The 19817-nt window shown below is 37.9% G+C and overlaps 1 protein-coding gene across 1 annotated transcript in view; it reads right to left on the bottom strand.

Moving 5' to 3' along the window:
* Positions 1 to 11719, bottom strand: part of PCLO (piccolo presynaptic cytomatrix protein) — a 396208-nt gene extending 384489 nt beyond the window's left edge. Inside the window, exon 1 of the mRNA XM_030013412.2 lies at positions 11613 to 11719. The gene's annotated coding sequence lies outside the window, so the exon portion shown is untranslated. The remainder of the gene's footprint in view (positions 1 to 11612) is intronic.
* Positions 11720 to 19817: the final 8098 nt, after the last annotated feature.

Raw genomic sequence — 19817 nt, 5'->3', positions numbered from 1 at the left:
CTCTCATTTTGGTGTTACCGATGAAACTCACAAACTATTGAGGCATAACATTCTGTTGTAGCAAGGAAAGAAGAGTTATCGAATTAATCATCCTTTTTCTTGAAAGTCATAAAGTCTAACTTGCAAGAAACAGCTTGGTGGTGTCAGGCTAAATACACTTATTAAAAAAAAAAATATTATTTTCTTAATCACTAGCGCTGAAAAATATGATTAAAACCCTTCAGAGATAAAACTGTCTTTTTAAAAGTACATCCAAATGAGAACTCTGTGTGTAAATTTAGAGACAGAGATATAGAAGCAAGTTGCCTTCCCTTAGATACTAGGTAATATAAAAAGGATAATCATGAACAGAGGCAAATCCAACTACCCTTTGACGGCTCGCTTACAGTTTTTGTAGAATTTTCATTGTATCTGAATCCAAAAATAGATCAGCACAATACACAAACATTTATATATTTTACAACATTAAGTCCATGCATGGTATTATTATCCCTGAAAAAAAAAGGCACAGTATATTTGAAGTGATGTAACTTCATTCAGGCTAAGGACTGCGCTATATCATTAAGGCAGTACTTTCATCTGGGCCTGACCAGTTTGGTATGCAAACTAGATGCATCAGATCTCCAAAGGAGCCAGTCCACGCTAGAGCTGAGTAGGCAGAAGCAGCACAAGGACGCTAGTTCATCTTTTGCCAGTGCTGAATCTGATCTGGGGCAAGTGAATCTCAGTTAAGTGTGTATCTTCAGCACTAAAATGAGTGCTTGAAGTTAATTTACTGATTAACAACACTGAAGACATCCAACCTTCTCATCAGCAGGCTACTTAGTATAGATGTACTCTTTACATTTTAAAGGGGAGAGAAAGCCATTTAGTGCATAGAATTTGGAGAAGTAATGCTAAGATCATCAGAAGAAAGGAATAAGAGGTCAATAACACTTTGGCATGAGCTGGCAAAATGGGAGGGGAAGGAAAACTCTTATATCTTAATAATATGCCTGGCATTATGCCCAGATAAAAGTGAAGGAGGAAGAATATGTGTTAATCATTAATGATTAACAGAGGCTGTACTGATCAGTACTACAAAGGAAGGTAAACTTAGAGAGGAGCTAGAATTTGCATAAACATATTTATAACACTTTACACATTAATGATTTCATATTCTAATTCGTACAAATACCTAGGTAAAAGTTAGAGTGCCTCTATCACATTTACCTACCCCATTTCTGAGATACAGAGACTGTGGAGGGTACTTTGAGTTTAAAAGACACAGCTAAGATACATCCAACAGTTCAGTCCATCTGCTATGCAGAATGAGCAATGCCTTTTAATGATAGCTCTTTCCAGACAGTTAAAACAATACATTTGATAAATATATTTAAATATATAAAAATAAAGGAAAATACGGAATACCACAGTGCAGTCGGTTGCACAACTATGCTTGCTGTCCTCTCCTATTCGTCATCTCAGAATGCAAGTGAGCACACTGCACCAGAGATTAAAAGGGGGGAACACACCAAAATCATGTTGAATCAATGTACTGAATGGAATTTATCCAATAAAAAAAACTTGATTAAGTTTTTAAAGGATGAAATAAAAGAGTATGAACCTGTTTTCTGGAAAAATGTTGTGCAACACCTAGGAAGTAATAATTTCAAATATGACATAAGTTATGTCTATATAAATGCATAAGCCAAAAGCACATGATGCTTTAAACTGCACGTTTGTATGTGCACCTGTATGTGCCACTGTTGCACTAGTGTACTAGGCAGCTCACTGGTGCAGGTTATATGAAATACCTGTTAAGGAGTGGAAACAAATGCATACACAGTCTGCACTAAATGGCTGTATGCTCTAAAACAAGAACACAGGAGAGGTAAGGCTTCTTCTCTCACAAGTACTAATTCTGTATGAAAACTTCTCTTACCTACATACCTACATAAGGACTGCACAGCAAATGTTCTTCAAGATCATAATGAACCTCCAGTCTCATCTGATTTACTAGTCACCAAAACAACCAGTAAATGGTGATAACAAAGTACCTTGCAAAGCGTTGTGTATTCCTCTTCTATTCAAATACATATTACTTTTCTCTCTCTACACAGAATTTTCTATTCCATCACTTTGTACATGCAGGTTGAGAAACCATTGGAACAGTGAATTACCCTGTTCCAAAGATCCTGCAAAAAACACCTACTTAAGGAAGAAAAAAAATAAAGACTGAATATAGCATTCGAACTCCCAGGTAAGAGAAAACACCCTGGGCAGAATTATTTGCAGTATTCCGGAGTTCCTGAATGGCTATTTTTTTTGGGATACCATGCACTCTGATACAATACCATTAATGTTACAGTGTCCTATTTATTATTAAACAAATCACTTTTGAACAGCCATTGAAGATATTTTAGCCTCATTATCATCAGTCCAATCGAAGCAGAATTAGTACATGCACTTTATCCCAGTGAATAGGCAGTGCACAGACACCTGTCTAAGTTATCCTAGCAATCTCACAAACAGATTTGCTTGCTTAAACAAAACAAGAAGGTCTGCCAACTGCCTACAGCACAGCAATGCTGATATGCTCACAATATGGACTCCCACAGTATAGATTAGTCACAATGTTAAAAATCTTATGTTTATTTGCAATCAGTGCTTCTAATACACAAATAGTGATTTGCATCTTAAACTGAAGAATGGGACAAAAAAAGCCCTTAATCTCAAAGTCTGTATCCTAAACCACTTGCAACAACAGCAATATGTAATTTTGTCCTGTCGTTCTCCACTTACTTTCTCGAATTTGAGTTTATCTACCTGCAGCAGTTGAGTACAACTAATAGTGGTACACAAAGAACTCAATTTTTATTTGGTTGTACGGTGAAACTGTCATAGCTGGGGTTATTACAATTCAAGAGCAAAAGTAGTCAATTAGAAAGAACCTAAGGAAAGATTTGAACCATCACTAGCATCAAATTATGGTAGATCGTATTAGAATAAAGTGACTGTTCCCTTTATTCAACTGGGTTTGCATCAGTACATGTAACAGTGAGATTCTCAGGTTCTTTCTCTTAGGATTGTTGTTAGTAAAATAAGAGTGTTTTAATTCCCCTAGCAGTTATCTCTTTCATGCCCAGAACATAGTAGGTATTTAAACTGAAAACTTCATAGCCTAAACAGAGGAAAGTCTTGTTAGTGAAGTACATATTTAGATTATATGTTCAGGTCCTGCCTGTGCCACAGAGCACAGGCTTTCACTTTAAACACAATCTTATTTTTTTTCCTTCTAAATTAGATAATCCATGGGGGAGAGAGGGGAGTGGATGTTAAGATTCATTAGGGCTATCAAAAATAGTTTATTTGGATCTTACTTAAAATAGGATTGTCAAGATGAAACCTGCCTAACTGTAAGTGTCATATATAACTAAATATTGGCCAAAGCCACCATTTCCAAGGATAAGTGATTAAAGTTAAGCATCTGAGTCCTTCTTTAGTTGCTCACATGTAGAATGATAAACAGGGATGCAGAGCACACAATTCCAGTAGGTACTGCTGGTTGCTTTCCATGTATTAAGTGGCACATTGTAGACAATGTTAAATACACATTAACTAGGTTTTCTGGCATGAGCTACCAACTGGCTTTGCGGTAGAATTAAAGAGTAAGAAAAAGAAAATGTTTATCTTTGATTTATAAAGTCCTTCTTAGAATGGGTTTTGGATACTGCTCATTCCATGTAAAATAAACAGCAGTCTTTATCCCAGAAAGTATATCTATTCAGGACTAAGAAAGTTTACCCTTCTTTTCAGGTATGTACTTAGAGGCTTTATACTCTTGACACTAGAAATAGCTCCTAGCTCATAAAGGAACATACGGAAACAGAGCTACATCCCAAATACCTTGATTTTCTCATTTAGTCCAAAAACAATCTTAGAATGGGTGGAAAGGAACCTTTGGAGGTCACCTGGTCCAACCCCTTTCTCAAAACAAGGCCAATATAGATTAGGTTGCTCAGAGCAGCTTTTAGTCGAATTGAGTATTTCCAAGGATAGAGATTTCAGTCTCTCTGGGCAACCTCATATCTAATCAGAATTCCTTTTGTTGCAACTTGCTTCAATTACCTCTCATCCTTTCGCTATGCACCTCAGGGATGAGTAAGGGTCTATTTTCTCTGTCTCCTCCCATTAGGAACCTGAAGATGGCAATAGGATTCACCCTGAGCCTTCTCTTCATAAGGCTGAACAAACATCTTTCTCTCAGCCTCTCCTCATAGGTCAGGTGCTCCAGTCTCCTAACAGTCTGGGCAACCGTCCACTGGATTTGTTCCAGTTTGTCAATCTCTTTCTTAAGCTGAGGAACCCAAACTTGGCCACAGAACTCCAGATGCAATATAACAAATATTGAGTAGAAAGGAATAATCAATTCCCTCAATCTCTTGGCTACGATACAGCCCAATATACTGTTGGCCATCTGAAATGCAGGACTTTGCACAAGTCCTTCCTGAATTTCATGAGACTCATGTCAGCCCATTCCTCCAGCCTGACTAGGTCTCCTTGAATGCCAGCCTTGCCATGGAGCACATTGACTTCGTCTGCCAATTTAGTATCGTGCACAAACCTGATGAGGGTCCATTCCTTCTCCTCCTCCGGATCACTGATAAACATATTAAACAGAGTAAGTCCCAGGACAGACCCTAGAAGAAATTCCTTGATCAAACCTCCAGACAGAGTACAAATAATTTCCCAGTATCCTTTGAATCCAGTGTTCCAGACAGGTTTTAATTTAGTTTTCCACCCATCTAAACTGTAGAGTCCCAACATTGATATCAGGATTCATAGGAGACCATGCTGAAAGACTGGCTAAAATAAAGATTGAAGACCCCTACCACTGTTCTCCCCTCATCCAGATTTGGTTTTTTTTTTTTAATTATAAAAGGCAATCAACTTGGCCAAAGCATAATTTACCTATTGTACATCTATATTGGATATTTCCATTCACCACCTTTTCTCCTTCATTTGCCCAGAAATGGTTTACAAGAGGACTTGCTCCATGATTTTTCCAGGAACCAAGGTGAGGCTGACCTGCCCTTGGTTCACTGGTATCACTTTTTCCCTTTCTGAAGATGGTTGCAGCATTTTCTTTTCCCCAGTCATCAGGAAACTTCCCCAATCTCCACAACCTTTCAAGGACATCTGAGAATGACCTCACTATGACATTGGCCAAATGTCTCGGTACTCAGAGATGCATCCCTTCTAGTCCCATGGACATGTCTATATGGAGATTACTCAGGAGATCACTGACTTGATCCTATTCCATAATTTGGCTTACCTAACACCACCGCTACATACCAAAGCAATGTTTCTAAATTCCTCCTTCATAGCCTGCCCTCACTTCCACTTCTATAGATGTTGGTTTTGCACTGGACTCCAGTCAGGTCCTTGTTTAACCAAGACGGACTCCTGATATATCTATTTATTTTTGTGAGTACTGGGATGGATCATTCTTTTGTTTGGAGGAGACTGTCCTTAAAGATCTGCTAACTTTCATGGACTTCTTTGCCCTTCAGCACTGCTTCCCACCAGATTATACTTCCCAGTTCTCTGAATAAGCTGAAGTCTACTTTCTTGAAATTCTGGACCTGCGTTCTGTTGCTTGCCTTCCTCCCTCCCCTCAGGATCTTGAGCTCTGCACTTTCATGGTCACTGCAGCCAAGCCCGTCATTGATGATCACATCCCCAGCAAGATTTTCAGAGGTCAGGAGTAGCAATGTCCAGGAGCATATCACCTCTGCTTGTCCCATGCAGCATCTGTATTATGAAGTTATACATGGCATCCTTCCGAAATTTCTAAGATTGCCTGTGTTCTGCTGTACCATCCTTTTGTCAGGTGTCAGGGAGGTTTAATTCCCCTACAAGAAGTAGAGTCTGTTATATACAGACTTTGATCAATTGTTTAAGGAAGGCTGTCTACTTCTTCACCCAGATTCAGAGAGTCTGTAACACACTTCCAACACAATGTCATGCTTACTGGCCTCTCCCCTGATCCTGACCTGCAAGTTCTCAACTACACTGTTGCCCATACCACAGAACAGCTTCACACATTCAAGCTGCTCCTTTATATTGGCAGCAATCCTCATTCTCTTCACCTCTACCTGTCTTTAAAGACTTTCTTTCCATCCATCTCAGCACACCAGGCATGAGTGACCCCACTAAATCTCAGACATTCCTGTGATGTCATGAAATATGCATCATCTACTACCCAAGCCTTTCCTCTTCACCAGCAAAACTGAGAATAAAACCCGGACTCCCATGCTGTTCACCCTTGCCTCCAGAGCCCTATATTCACTCTTGCTAGCCTTCAGGGTCTTCCTTCACAGTGTCTTTGGTGCCCACGTGGATGAACATGCAGTGGGAGTGCATAAAAAGCACAATACTTTTTTCTCATTTGTCATAGTTCTAATATCACACAGAACATCATGCTACTGCATAGTATCCAGTACTTTAAAATTTAAAATAACATTGGTTATACAATACTTATCACTGCTGTGTGCAGCTTTTATTAGACTCTTACAACTTGTGCAGCAATACATTTGCACATGGTTTAATCTCCATTTCAGAAAGAGAACTTCTCATATTAAACATCTAGTGACTTCACAAAAGAAAAGAAATTACAAAGTTCTGGTTGAACATCTTCAAGATTATATTTGAGTGGTTCCTTCAATCACCCATCCATGGACTGTGGCAACATGCAAAACATTATGGGATGTTTAATGAAAGGATCAACAGCAGGGAAAAGGAAGGATCAAAGTTGAAGGGGAAAAAAACAGTAAAATGAAAAGGACGGGGAATAAAAATGTGGTTAGTTGCATGTAAGCAGGCTGCCAGTCAGTGCTTTTGTCTGGCCAAACCCTGGGCCTCATCACCACAATCTGAGATACGTTACTACACTGTATTCCTGACTATTTTTCTTTGTGAATGCACTCTTTTGTGTGCAAGACAACAGCTAACATCAAGATGGGCTCACTGTCAAGTAAAACAGAAAGTCCCAAGGTTGGATACTGGGCTGTCTATAGGTCTGGACCAGCTAGGAGAGACCTGTGTGAGAGCACATGTGAGGGTGTTTGTGTGACATGCTAGAAATCTTTAAACCTCATTATCTGGCAAGTAAGAACAGGATCAAACCCTTTCTTCACGTTTATATGAGAACTGGTTGTATGTATGCAGCACATACAAAGGCACAGTGTTTCTGTCTGTGTTCATCTGTTGACTATGTCTGTACTAAGGGAGTAATTGAGTGTATGTGTGTGTGTGTGTTTGTACTGATGACACACACTTGGCCTTGCTACTGGGTGGACTTCAAACAGGGAACCACAGCAGCTTTAGCTCTAGTGGACTGGGAGGAAAACTCCCTCGGGTCCTGCAGTCCACTTCTCTTAACAGTTTTTGCTCTCTATAAATAAGCGTTCAGATTATCAGAGTCCTTACCAGCATTTTTCCACTAAGCAATTAGATTCTAGGGTAGGATTTAACTAAATTGGAATGCTTACATTTAAGTACCTACAGACACTACATGTGAGCTAAGTGTTCAGACTCCCCTTGTAGTTGGAGGAGAGCCAGTCCATAAAACATAAAGGGGGAGTCAGGTGAATAACAGATTGGATTCAGTTGCGTAAACATGTTATATGCCACTTAGACTTCAGCTGCCAATGCAGAGAGATGGAGATCTTTTGTAAGATATATAATTTATTTTATAAAATCTCAGTCATATCTGCCAGCCCTACCGTAAGGCGTATTAAATGGCATTACGTATCTACCTGGGGACACATGACTCAAGGGAGCAGTGTATACCTCAGAAAGTTAACCGGCTTGGTGTAAGCTTCCATTAACTAAATGGGAAGCCAGACAGCCAACTTGCTTAAAAATTACATGTCCCCGTGCCTTCGGCTGAATCTCAGTTTAAGTGTCTTCTTGAAAGGTAAAGTTTATAAGCCTTTCTTATAAGTGCACTCTTATAGTACAAGCCCCTGGCAGATACATCCAGTGCAAATAACACCTGCAGTTAAGATCAAGAACACATTCTAAGCTTCACAGAAAAGTCTTTGTAACAGCTTGAGGCATGGAAGAAAAGGACTATGTGAACTGTTTCAAATACTACTTCTGAAAAATGATCAAGCCACTCATGGGCCAGGTGGCAGGAGCATATTTTTACAGATTTGTTGGAACGTTTACAGTATCACAGAATGACAGACTGTCTGAGGTTGGAAGGGACCTCTGGACCATCTGGTCCAACTCCCCTGCTCAAGCAGGGCCACCTAGAGCTGGTTGCCCAGGACCATGCCCAGACGGCTTTTGAATGCCTCCAAGGATGGAGACTCCACTGCATTCCAGTAGTTCAGTGGAATACCATTAAAAAAACTTGATGTTTCACAATAATATAGCACCAAAGTCACAAGCGTGCCTATGATCTAATTCAGCTACAGGGTTTCCCAAAGCAGTAACAACAACAACAAAAATACAGTCACTTCAGAGAACAGATTATGGAACAGCAGCAAACACACTATGAATAAAAATATCCAGCTCATTTCTCTTACCAGCTTGACTGTTACATAAAGATGAGTATCTAGCTAAAAACATAACTAACTCAAAGAGTTGTAAATTACTACTATAATCTAATCCAGTTGAAAATAAACCTCACCCATATGGGCTTAACTATTTTTTCTATTGCATTCATTGATTTTAGCCTCTCAGATCAGCTCTCACCAGCTGAAACAGAATTTCCACTTTAACAGAACTCACTCATATAGCACAGAGATGCTAGGAGTTGTAGCAGATTTAGTGAAGTTTCTTAACAGTCCGTAAAGTCTTTTGGACTAATTCACACAAAGAAGTTCTGAGGCTATAAGACAGATGAATCTACATTTTCAGCTAAAACAAGCAAATATTCTCTCCTACACAGATCCTCTCCCCTCTTTCATCTCATGCTTCCTTCTCCCCCTCCTCCGCTGCCCTGAAGTATCTACAAGTCATCATTCCATCTATCTATAATTCCCTTAACACCTGTACTACATTTACAAAAATACAAGTAAAAATAATCAGCTATAACTCAGAAGCCACAGAAAGAAGAGAATCAAAGAGTAGCAGAGCACTCCCCCGAGGTTCTGGTAGGAAAGGTGGAGTATGACCTTACTGAGTTCTCAACTTTGCCCATTACCACAGCATCTTTGATAGTCCTATGATTGTAGAGAAGACTAAAATATTTTATCACACAAATAATGGATTTATGCAAAGATTTAGAGTAAATATGCACCTATAGGGTCTATGCTAAATAAATGGATGTTCTCTCCTTCACATTCTTCCTGTTGACCTACAAAAGTGACTTTTAAATTCAAGATTCATCTTTGTAAAATATCGTCTAGATGCTTTTTAGGCCTTCCAATAGGATACTTTCTGAGTTTGCCTGCAGCAAAAACATAATGGAAGAAAAGCCCTACAAATTTGAATGTTTTCCTCCAAGTTAAAGAGGTAACACTCTCCCAGTTTCATTTACACACCAAGATTTCATAGACAAATTCTAGTACAGCCAAGTTTGCTATTAACTATGCACCCCAGAACTAAGAATTCACAAAATAAAATAAGATTAAGGAAATCTACAACATTGCCAAGATTCCACATTCGTTAAAGATATTGCCTTCTAGAAGCAACTCCAGAGCAGGAAATCAAAACTCTTAAGAGACCAAGCTTTAACAACTGCCAGTAGTCTTAGGTTTGAACTTACAGCTCTTTCCGTATCTTCTTAGCTTTCCATGATCCTGACTCAGTACTTCCCTAAGGACTAGCTACATTTTTCTATTGTATTTTATTTTTTCAAATCCCTTCCTAGATAAGTCCCTCCCTAACTCCTCAGCAGAACTTCCTGACCCACTCACTTGCCTTTGGTAAAGCTATGGATGTGCTGAATTATTCAGCTGACTGATAGAAATTTTTTCTTTGCTTCCATGGGGATCACACAAATACAAGAGGACTACCACCTTGCCTTATTTGTTGCATTTTTGCCCTACACTGCCTAGGACATCAACTGAGCAGTTATCTATTCTCATTCTCAAATTTCCTATAGGCAACAAGGAAAGCCATAGGAAGCTTGAGCAGAAAAAAAACAGATGGAAAAAAAAAAAAGAAAAAAGAGATTTGTACACAAAATGTGATAACCAAAAATTAGTATTCTTGGCCAAAACACTGTAGGCATAAGCATAAAATTTCCTTTACAGGGTCAACAGGCTTGTACGTAACATTAAAATAAGAGTTTCAAAGGCTAGTTCAATTCCAAACTCCTACTCTTGTCACTCAGCTTCTATTGATTTCCATTTAAAACTCTTGTTTTGTATTTACATTTAAGAATTTTTCTGTAAATTAATTGTAAGTAGTCTAAGGCTTGGTGCCTTTAATAAATTTTGATCAAAACTGAATTTGTGGTACAAATTTACTACTTAATAAGTACAATAAATGGCAAATGAAATACTTCTTCACCAGATGTTTTCAAGATCCTAGAAATTTCTAGAATTAGTAATTATCTTCGGCAATGAGGCTCACAATACTTCCCAAAAGATCAAAATACCTTACTTGACAGTATTTTTAAGACCACTTTTCCTAAGTCCATGAAACTTCAGGGATGCAAAACAGTAGCGTTTAGCAATATGACAAATTGGATAGCACCCTTCTATGTACACTTACAGAGAATATTACACAACAGTTAAGACTGTAGTAGTAGAGTTGAAATAGTTATTTTTCTTCAATTTTTATTCCCATCCTTGTTTGTCCTGATAATTGCTGCTTCTTTTTCTTTCCCCTTTCTCAAGTAAAAATTTGAAAGACAATTATTTTGTTGTTCATGAACACCTCCGAGAAACATCACTCTCTCCATAGTGTGAAGTTATGGTTTAACTCTTTGTGTATAGCTAGTATTCATGATGCTCTAAAACCCCTCACAGAACTGCTGATCCCACTGTTAGAGGACACAGCCAGAAAAAGGTAATCCACACAAGAAATAGAAATTTTGGCATAACCCTAAAAATTTAGTATACATTTTGAAAATACTAAGAAGCAATCTAGCTGATAATATTTCCCATTGGGACAAGCAAAAAGAAGCCATACAAGCAGTGTTTAATTATAACTTATTATCTACAATTAACCTATTTTATAAAACAATGAATTATAATGAGAGATTATGTTATATAAGACTACAATGCCTTTTAATGTATTATAAACTCCTATGAAGATAAAAAGTATTTGTGTTGCTTATCAGTCTTCTAGCATGTGATTTTTATGTACCTGTACAGACTTTTGATATTTTTCAAGGAATAAGCAACTCCTAATAATACACTAATTTTTACCTCTCTGCCAGAAGTATCTTTCTTACCATAATTTAAATAAAGTTGGGACCAACAGTACTATCACTTAGGAATTCCACTAAGGAAATTTAAAACAGATGGTTAGTTAGCTGTTACTAGTAACTGTTCAGCTCCTGAGATGATTCTTTTTTTTTAATTATAAATGGTACTTACATTCACAATTCAATACGGAAAAAGTGCCCAACATGAAAAATTGTAACTAATAAAAGAATTGCTTACCTTAAACTTCAGCTTTCCTTGCGATCTTGATTTTTTTTTGTCTTCATATCTAGTGGCTCCAGGTAGCAGTAGAATGAGAATTGCCTGTGTCCCTGTGAATGTCCAGAGCAAAGAGGTTAGTCTGTGATATATTGGTCTCTCTAATCTCTTCATATCCTCCCTGGCGCAACTGAGTATTTTGTGTAGCTCTTAATACTGAACACAGATTGCAAAATCAGTGATTCCAACTCAGTGTAGCAGGAGAGTAATTTGATTCCACATACTGTTTTATAACGTAACCGTCTTATATAATGTTCAGCCTATTCAAGATATATTTGACAAAGGAAACCATTATTTTCAGGGCAGGAATACACCAGTATTATACCTTTGATTGTGTCCTTGACTATTTTATTATGTAATGTTTCAAACAATCCTTTTAACTTAGAAAACTATCAGTAATATAATTAATGCAGTTACAGGCAACATGTGAACAAAAAAGATTTAGAACATAGCTGGCCCTGATCCAAAAACCTTTTGCCACATGCCCTACTCTCACACACACAAACCCAGCTCTGGACTGCTGCCAGTGCACACTTACCTTTCCTGTCTGAGCTGTTGTCTAATGCTCTCTTATAACTGATAACCACCATTCCTCAAGCAAGCTAAGGGAATGAGCTGTGGGAGGAGATGGGATTTCTCATTCAGTTAGCAACATATCTGTGTGGACTGTTTTTATCAGTGTCATACATTAAAAAAAAAAACAAACAAGTTTTAATGGCTCTACAACTAGCAAAATATGTTTGTTTTCTTCACAATAACTTCCCCAAATTATTTGCCAACTTCTGCAAACTCTTAAATTCATTGAAGGGGCAAAGCTTTTTAATATTCACAGTCTAATATTTTTTATCCACTTTGGTTTTTTCCCCTCAATTCTCAGTTAGTAGAATTGAAACCAACAAACCCAAACCATAGCTGGAATGAGCTGACCTAGCATGATTGCTTCCAATAGACCAAAGCAGATTACATCACATGAGGATTATAGATTAAGATTACTGTGCTGATTGTGCGAATGCCTATGAGGAGTTCAGATTATTTTTTTTTTCTTTACTGTAGCTTTAGCATTTGTGTGGGCTTATTCAGTGTGGTTTTGCATGTATTGTTTGGTCTGTGCATTTGTTATATCACGTTTCCAGTGGAATGAAATTTAGTGTGACAGTTGTTTTTTTATTTCTACCAACCTCCCTCATACAAATCCATAATAGGTGTTACACATTCTAGATGGGTCTTAAGAAGCTCCTATAGACAGAAAAGCAGATAGTGCTGGAATGACAGTCCCGAAGCTGAGATTCAAATGAGGTGGCTTCTGTTTCTATTGTGACACAAAACTGTCTGCGTGAGCAGTACCTAATCCTTTAGAGACAGATATCCTATTGCTGAAATACCTTTAAAGTCTGACCCTGCTTTAGATTATGCCCAGATATACCCATATATATGTACACACATAGAAGACAAAAACTCATACTACGCACATGTGCAAGCAAAATATCTGTTAATATATAAAAAGCATTTAAATATTGTGAAAATTCCTATAAAAAGTTATAGTATTTTCCCTGATCACATAATCACGTGGTTGAAGCTTATCTTAGACAACTACAGTGTGAAAATACTTACTTTTTTTTTGCTTTAACTCTGATAGTGACCTTTCAATGTATTCCGCAGCTACATGCAAAATAAATAATGCTAAAACTTATGTACATTGGGCAAGGGAGATGTCCTTGCTCTCTGCAAGCAACAGCTCTTCCAAATCGTTCACACTGCATTCATTAGTCACATTTTAACACAGTTCAGCAGCTGACTAATAGTTTGAAGAGAGTTTCTGATAGCCCATCATTATACAAGCCGGACAATTGATTAGTTGTCTCCATTGACTGAAGCTATCAACTTTGGATTGGCAAGCTGAAACATTAGGTGACATGTTTTCACCTCAATAGTCTCCTGGCCAGTTTCTTACGTTTCTGTTGAAACTAGTAACTTCAAATTGGTTTTCAGGATCTGCTGATTTCCTGTCTCTGGAGTTTGTTGAAGTGGTTTTATGCATTTTCTTGGACTCAGGTCTGGATCAATACTACAGTTCAGTACAAGGGAAATGGCTGCCACCTTGACATGTTCAAATTTGTTGTGTTTAGCAATCAAGTCTGCCACACTTTGCAGAGTCAAAGCAATTTTCTTCAGGTCTGTATCTTCACTGCAATGGCTATAAGAGACCACTAAGACAAATGGGGAAAAAAACCCCAAACTATGAAATCAAGAACAGCAAAAATAGGCTTCTGTCTTCAGCTCAGAACTTTTGTTTAAAAATTTCACTTCTGCTTCTATTGTATATGCACAGTAGAAACATGTCATTCAGAAATCATGTTAAATTTGCAAATACAACATATCCAGTACCTTCAAAATCCTGAAGACTTTGTGTTAACAAAAGTGGATCAGAATCTCCATACATTCTGTGTAACTTGGGTCCAAGAAATTTAACTTCAACATTTACACATCTGTGCATTAAAACATAATATAGAGCAAGTCGAAACAGAAAATACTGAATTGTCTTACTATCAAGTTTATTGTGACACTTGAGTAAATCACATTCATAGCTGTATTATCACTGTACACTTTTCAGACTATTTCTATCAATTCTAAAAGGCCAGCTTCTCCCCCAGCACCTTACTGACCCTTATTTTCCTTACTTTTTTTTTTTTAAAGAAATTGCTTAATTTCCTTTTAATGTCATACATTCCCATATCAGGTGTCCGCGCCCAGGCGCTGGCAGCGGGGGCTGCCGGGCGGCCTCTGTGAGGAGCGGCCGGGGCTGCCCCGTGCTGGACACGGCCGGTTCCGGCCGGTTCCCGCCCGCCCGCCGCAGGGCACGGCCGAGCCCCGCAGACAAGATGGCGGCGCCTCGGGGAGAACGTGCTTAACAGAGGGCAGACAACGCCACACAGGCGGAGGAGCGAACAGAAAAGGTGGGAAACGGCAGAGGGGACACCGAGGTCAGAGAAGGAGGAAGGGAAGGAGGCACTCCAGGCACCAGAGCCGGTATTCCCGGCAGCCCGTGGAAAGGACCACACCAGAGCAGATATCCACGCTGCAGCCCACATAGGACCCAGCCCTGGAGCCGGTGAATATTCTCCCTGAAGGAACTGCAGCCTGTGAGAAGGACCTACACTGGAGCAGGCTCCTGACAGGAACCGCAACTGGTGCTGTCGTATCTGCTCCCACACTAAGGCAAGTCTTTCCTGAAGGACAGCAGCCTGTGGAGAGGACCCACGCTGGAGCAGAGGAAAAGTGTGAGGAGGAAGGAGCAGCAGAGAGGAGCTGTTATGGACTGGCCACAGCCCCCCACTCCCCGCAGCACCCGGGCTGGGGGAAGGTAGAAGAGTCAGAATGAAGGAAAGAAATTTGGGAAAAAAGGGTTGGGGGTTGGCATTTTCATTTTTGTCTTCGTTTCTCACTATCCAACTTGATTTTAATTGGCAATAAATTAAATTAATCAAGTCTGTTTTGTCTGTGATGGTAACTGGTAAGTGATCTCTCCATCTTTATCTTGACACACAAGATTTTTTTATTTTCTCCTGTCTTGTTGAGGAGGGAGAAGAGAGTGGCTGGGTGGGTGTCTGGCAGCCGGCTCAGATCAACCTACCATAACACTCTACTGATATCTATTTGTTAGTTACAGGATAAAAAACTTAATAGAACCAGTCAGTTTTCACAAGTTTGGTGTGGTATACCACTTCCAACCTAAAAAAATAGCATTATTTTGAATTAATTTATAGCATGTTTTGTTCAGATGAATGGTAGCACTAACATTCATACTTCTAAACTTCAGTATTTTACTACCTTTTGCAGCACATAAGGATATGTTTCAGTCTTCATTATGTGACAATTAACATTTGTCTAGAAATTTACTGTGGAAACCAAACTGTAAGCAGCCAAGGTAAGACTTGCATCTGAAATACTTGTATTAAAAATAGGTGTCTATGCTCACATAATTATTTTAGCCAGCTGGACTAATGGACAGATATTTTGCACTGCTTATAATCAACTTATGGGGTGCACAATAGATATTACTGAATAAAATGCTTCCGGGCCCTGATGTCTGTTGGCACAGCAGGGTCCACCTCCACACATGTAAACTCTTTTCTACTCCAAAACAAAGTATCCATCCCATACTGCTTACTGTGAGCAGTCTATAGCTGTGAGGCTAGGGGGTTACCAGACTGTTTATTTTATAATTATACATATAATAGCTTTCAGTTGTAATATCTATGATGAAATCAAACAGGAAGATCTTTCAAGTATCTGGCATCTCAATACAAGATTTCTGTTACTGGCAGAAATAAGAGCAGAAATTTTGTGTATGCAAATGTTGTTCCATGTTATCTTCAGTGTTTGTCCTAACCTTCCTGCAAAGTTATCTGTCTGGATACAGATGGAGAGAGAATACAAGGTTAGAGGCAACTGCTACATTTCTGCTTCCAAATTTTAAAAACATCCTTTCCAATCCAAGATAACTATTGCTTCACCTTCACAAGGAACAGTGATTACTTTGCTCTCTCTCCTTGCACTTCAACTGAAGAAACTCTCAGTAGCCAACTTCATTTTCATCTCCTGTATGTTCCCTCATATGATGTTTTCCCATTCTTGTGTACTAAAACGATCTTGTTGAGTCTTGCGAGGGAGTGTTTTTTCAGGACAAGCAGGGGGTCATTTGGCAGAAACAGCCTTCTAGAATCAGCTTTAATGTTTTAGCATTGGCTCTGATAAAACTGTTGGATTACCTCTGCAGAAAACTGCATAAAACAGATATAAAGTCTGTTTTGCAGACTTCTGAGTAACAGATGCTATTATGTCTTTTAGTTATATGCATAAAAACAAAACACTAATGAGTAACTCTCCTGAACGATGTATCTTTTCCATGATGTTCCAAACATCTTATTTTAAAAAAATTAAAAATAAATAATAATAAAAAAATCAATATTCATTTATAATCTCTTCCAAAGATATCTCAGCTAAGAATGTAGCTGTAACATTTAAAGTGTGGTATCTCCTTGCCAACATATGAAGTGATAAAGCTGGTTGAAATGTTTCAGAATTTTGATGATCAGAATATGTGAAATAAAATTTCACACTTCAACCACTTTAATATTTTTAAGTGTTCTATATTTTTAATCTAAATACCAATTTTCCATTTTTATTCTTTGTTCAGCAAGACTTAATCACAAACATCCATTGAAGCTAGAAAGCATAGTGAATGAAATTGTTATCCTTTGAAGTTAGTCTCTTTTTTTCATCATTAACTTTTGTGCATCCAGGATTTTTTCCATTGCCTCCTCAAATTAATTTATTCTTCCTTCTACTTATTTAGGGTAGGAAGTACATAATCTACATAAGCATAGTATACAAGTGATTAGTCTAGATTTTGAAGAACTTCGGAAAAAAAAAAAAAAGACAAAATTTATACTGTTCTAATTTGTTATTTCTATATGTCAAGCAGCCATTCAGCGTATAGACATTACTTTGGTAAATAATTCACAGTTATAAAGAGATTAATATTTATTTTTAAACATCCATCTGTAGTTTTATTCTTATAGTATGTCTCAGTACTTGAACTTAAAAATCAGAAAAATGCCAACCAACATTGCTGCATATTTGAACGGTGCACTTACTTGCATACCCTGCATCACCAAACGGTTCCTAATTAACTGTAAAAATAGAAAACAGAGATGCTATATGTACTAGCAAAATAACGTTGATTAAACATATTCATATCCCAAGTGCTGAACCTCTTAACAGTTAATTGGATTGACATATTCCCAAAAGAGATGCACCAGGAGGTGGCTTTTGAATTTGATAGAAGTCTACAACTGCAAATCATTGATCAGTGGCAAGATCCCACTGACTCTCTTTAGTCCTGGATCAAGAGTTACACCATATAAACACGATCAAGATTTGTGAGCCCTGGTATATGGCCCAGCGTCCATGGACTTTCCCCATGTACTCAGTTTATGGAAGGAGTTATAATTTATACAGTGATAAAGCATCAGATAAGTCTGTACAGAAGAAACTATTATTTTTTCCTCAGAGACACACCGGGATCTGTTCAGCAGCCTTATAGCTTCAGCTCTAAAGGAAATCACACAATTTGCAGGAACCAGTTACGAGGTAACTTCCACTATAGATTACACATTGATGCCAATGGGACTACACCAGAAGAAATGAAGCACAAATTGTGAAGTACATTTATGCTCAGTCACAATCCTATTTCCTTCCCTCAAGCTTGAAGGTGGAACTTTGCTTTTTATATCTGTTATAAATCATGTTTCTTTCCATTGCCTGCAAGCTTGCTAGACATTTCCAGAGGCATAAACAGAATCAAACCAAGACAACTGCTTGTGCTGTTAGTACAAATGCTTTTTCTCTCTCCAAACATTTTAACTCCTTGTTAACAAACTCTTAAAAAAATGTCCTCTTCTCTCTTCCCAAAAGTAAGAACATATTTATGATTTATTGTAATATAGCTTTGATTGAAGTTTTCCCGTCATGGAAAAACTTTTCTGTAAATGCAGTTTATTTACTTGCTCCTAATACTTTAGGCAAGTTCTTTTGCCACTGGCTGTCAAATTCACTTATCCCTTCTGTAAAAGTGTACAGTGGATTAATCTCAGTCAGGATCAGCTCCATTTCTTGCATGGCTCTCCCACTTCTGCTATACTATCAGAAGAAAGAAATCTAAGGTTTTGTTTGCCCCAAACTGGGGTAAAATACACTGAATATTCCTAGACATGATTCAGAGATTCATCTGGCAAGTTCTGGAGAAAATATATTACTTTCTCCAGCAGTGGAGATAGAATGTTCCCAAACTCAGTACTGTTAATTGTCTTGTAGTTATAAATGACAAGAAAAGTAATTCCATTTCTAGGGCTGCATGGTCAACTGTGAGAACAGCATGTTCAGTTCCTTAAGAGTGATGAAAGAACTTAATGACAAACTTAAAAAAAAAAAAAAAAAAAAAAGAAAGAAAGGAAAAAAAGAGTGCCTTAGAGCTCTACCCTTAAGAAAAGTGCATAGGTTTGGTCAGGTCTGAAATGTTCCCTGTGTTCAGAAGATTTTTGTGTTTGCTTGTTTATTTTATAGTTCCCTTTTACATACACTTTGCCATGTTTTTCAACCTTTCATCCAACTGAACTGTAATTACTAGAAATATTGCTTATAGTTATACAGCTTTCTAAAAAGACATCTAATGTACTCCTGTTTTTATAAGAACAGCAATCTACTACAAAATTAACACTGTTACAATGTAAAAGAGAGAAAATGAAGTCTGCAAGGAGCATCAGGAGGAGATAAAAATATTTTAAAAGCAGATTTAACCTGTCTATTCCAAACTCCATTTAAAGGTCATAAGTATTCAGCTTCTCCAATCTAATGATGCGAGTGTAAAATGCAGACAGAAAATTTCATCAAGAACAGGACTTTTTTTTTTTACCTTAATAAAGAGTTTTTCTTGTAGCTACTTTCCAGCTGTAATTATTTACCTTGTCCTTTACAGTGCAGGAAAAATAACCCCTTGCAATTTTCATTATCTAAAGAAATTACTGAGATGACACAGTTCCCTTGTGCCAGGGCTTCTCTTTCCCTAAGGAAGCCAATATTGCCGTACTTTTTCCCTTGAGCTGTGTTCTATAGCAAGGCACAGAAATGCTAACTGCAGACAGAGGTCATGACAGCTGCATTAGGTAGAAAGTTCATGCAGAAGTTTCCACTGAAACTATTTCTTTATGTAAGTTTACAGAGGTAAGGTACTGCATACAGTAAATGAACAGTTATGGTAAGTTTCTTGAGAAAACTTTCTAAATTCTCCTATTGCTTATTCATAGCCAAATGTCTTAACCTAACGTTCAGAGAAAACTCCATAAGCATACAAGTGCCAACTTCAGTGAAAAAAAAGTTTTAGTACTGCAGATAAAGTAATTTTAACACCATGCAAACAGCCCAAACAACAATTAATACCATCAAAAAAAATCTAATGTAGGAGTTGATTTCTTCCTAGACCTGTTCCTGTTCTTTATGGTAATTCACAGAACAAGAATGATGGAACATTAGACTGCTTTACCTAGAAACAGCCTCTTCTCTCTGAAAACTCTCAAGGGAATAGGTTAATCTATTGTACTGTGCACT

This window comes from Aquila chrysaetos, chromosome 5 (assembly GCF_900496995.4).
Source record: "Aquila chrysaetos chrysaetos chromosome 5, bAquChr1.4, whole genome shotgun sequence".
NCBI classification, from domain to species: domain Eukaryota; kingdom Metazoa; phylum Chordata; class Aves; order Accipitriformes; family Accipitridae; genus Aquila; species Aquila chrysaetos.
Note: the sequence above shows the minus strand (reverse complement) of the source record. Positions and strands in the feature narration are given on the sequence as shown.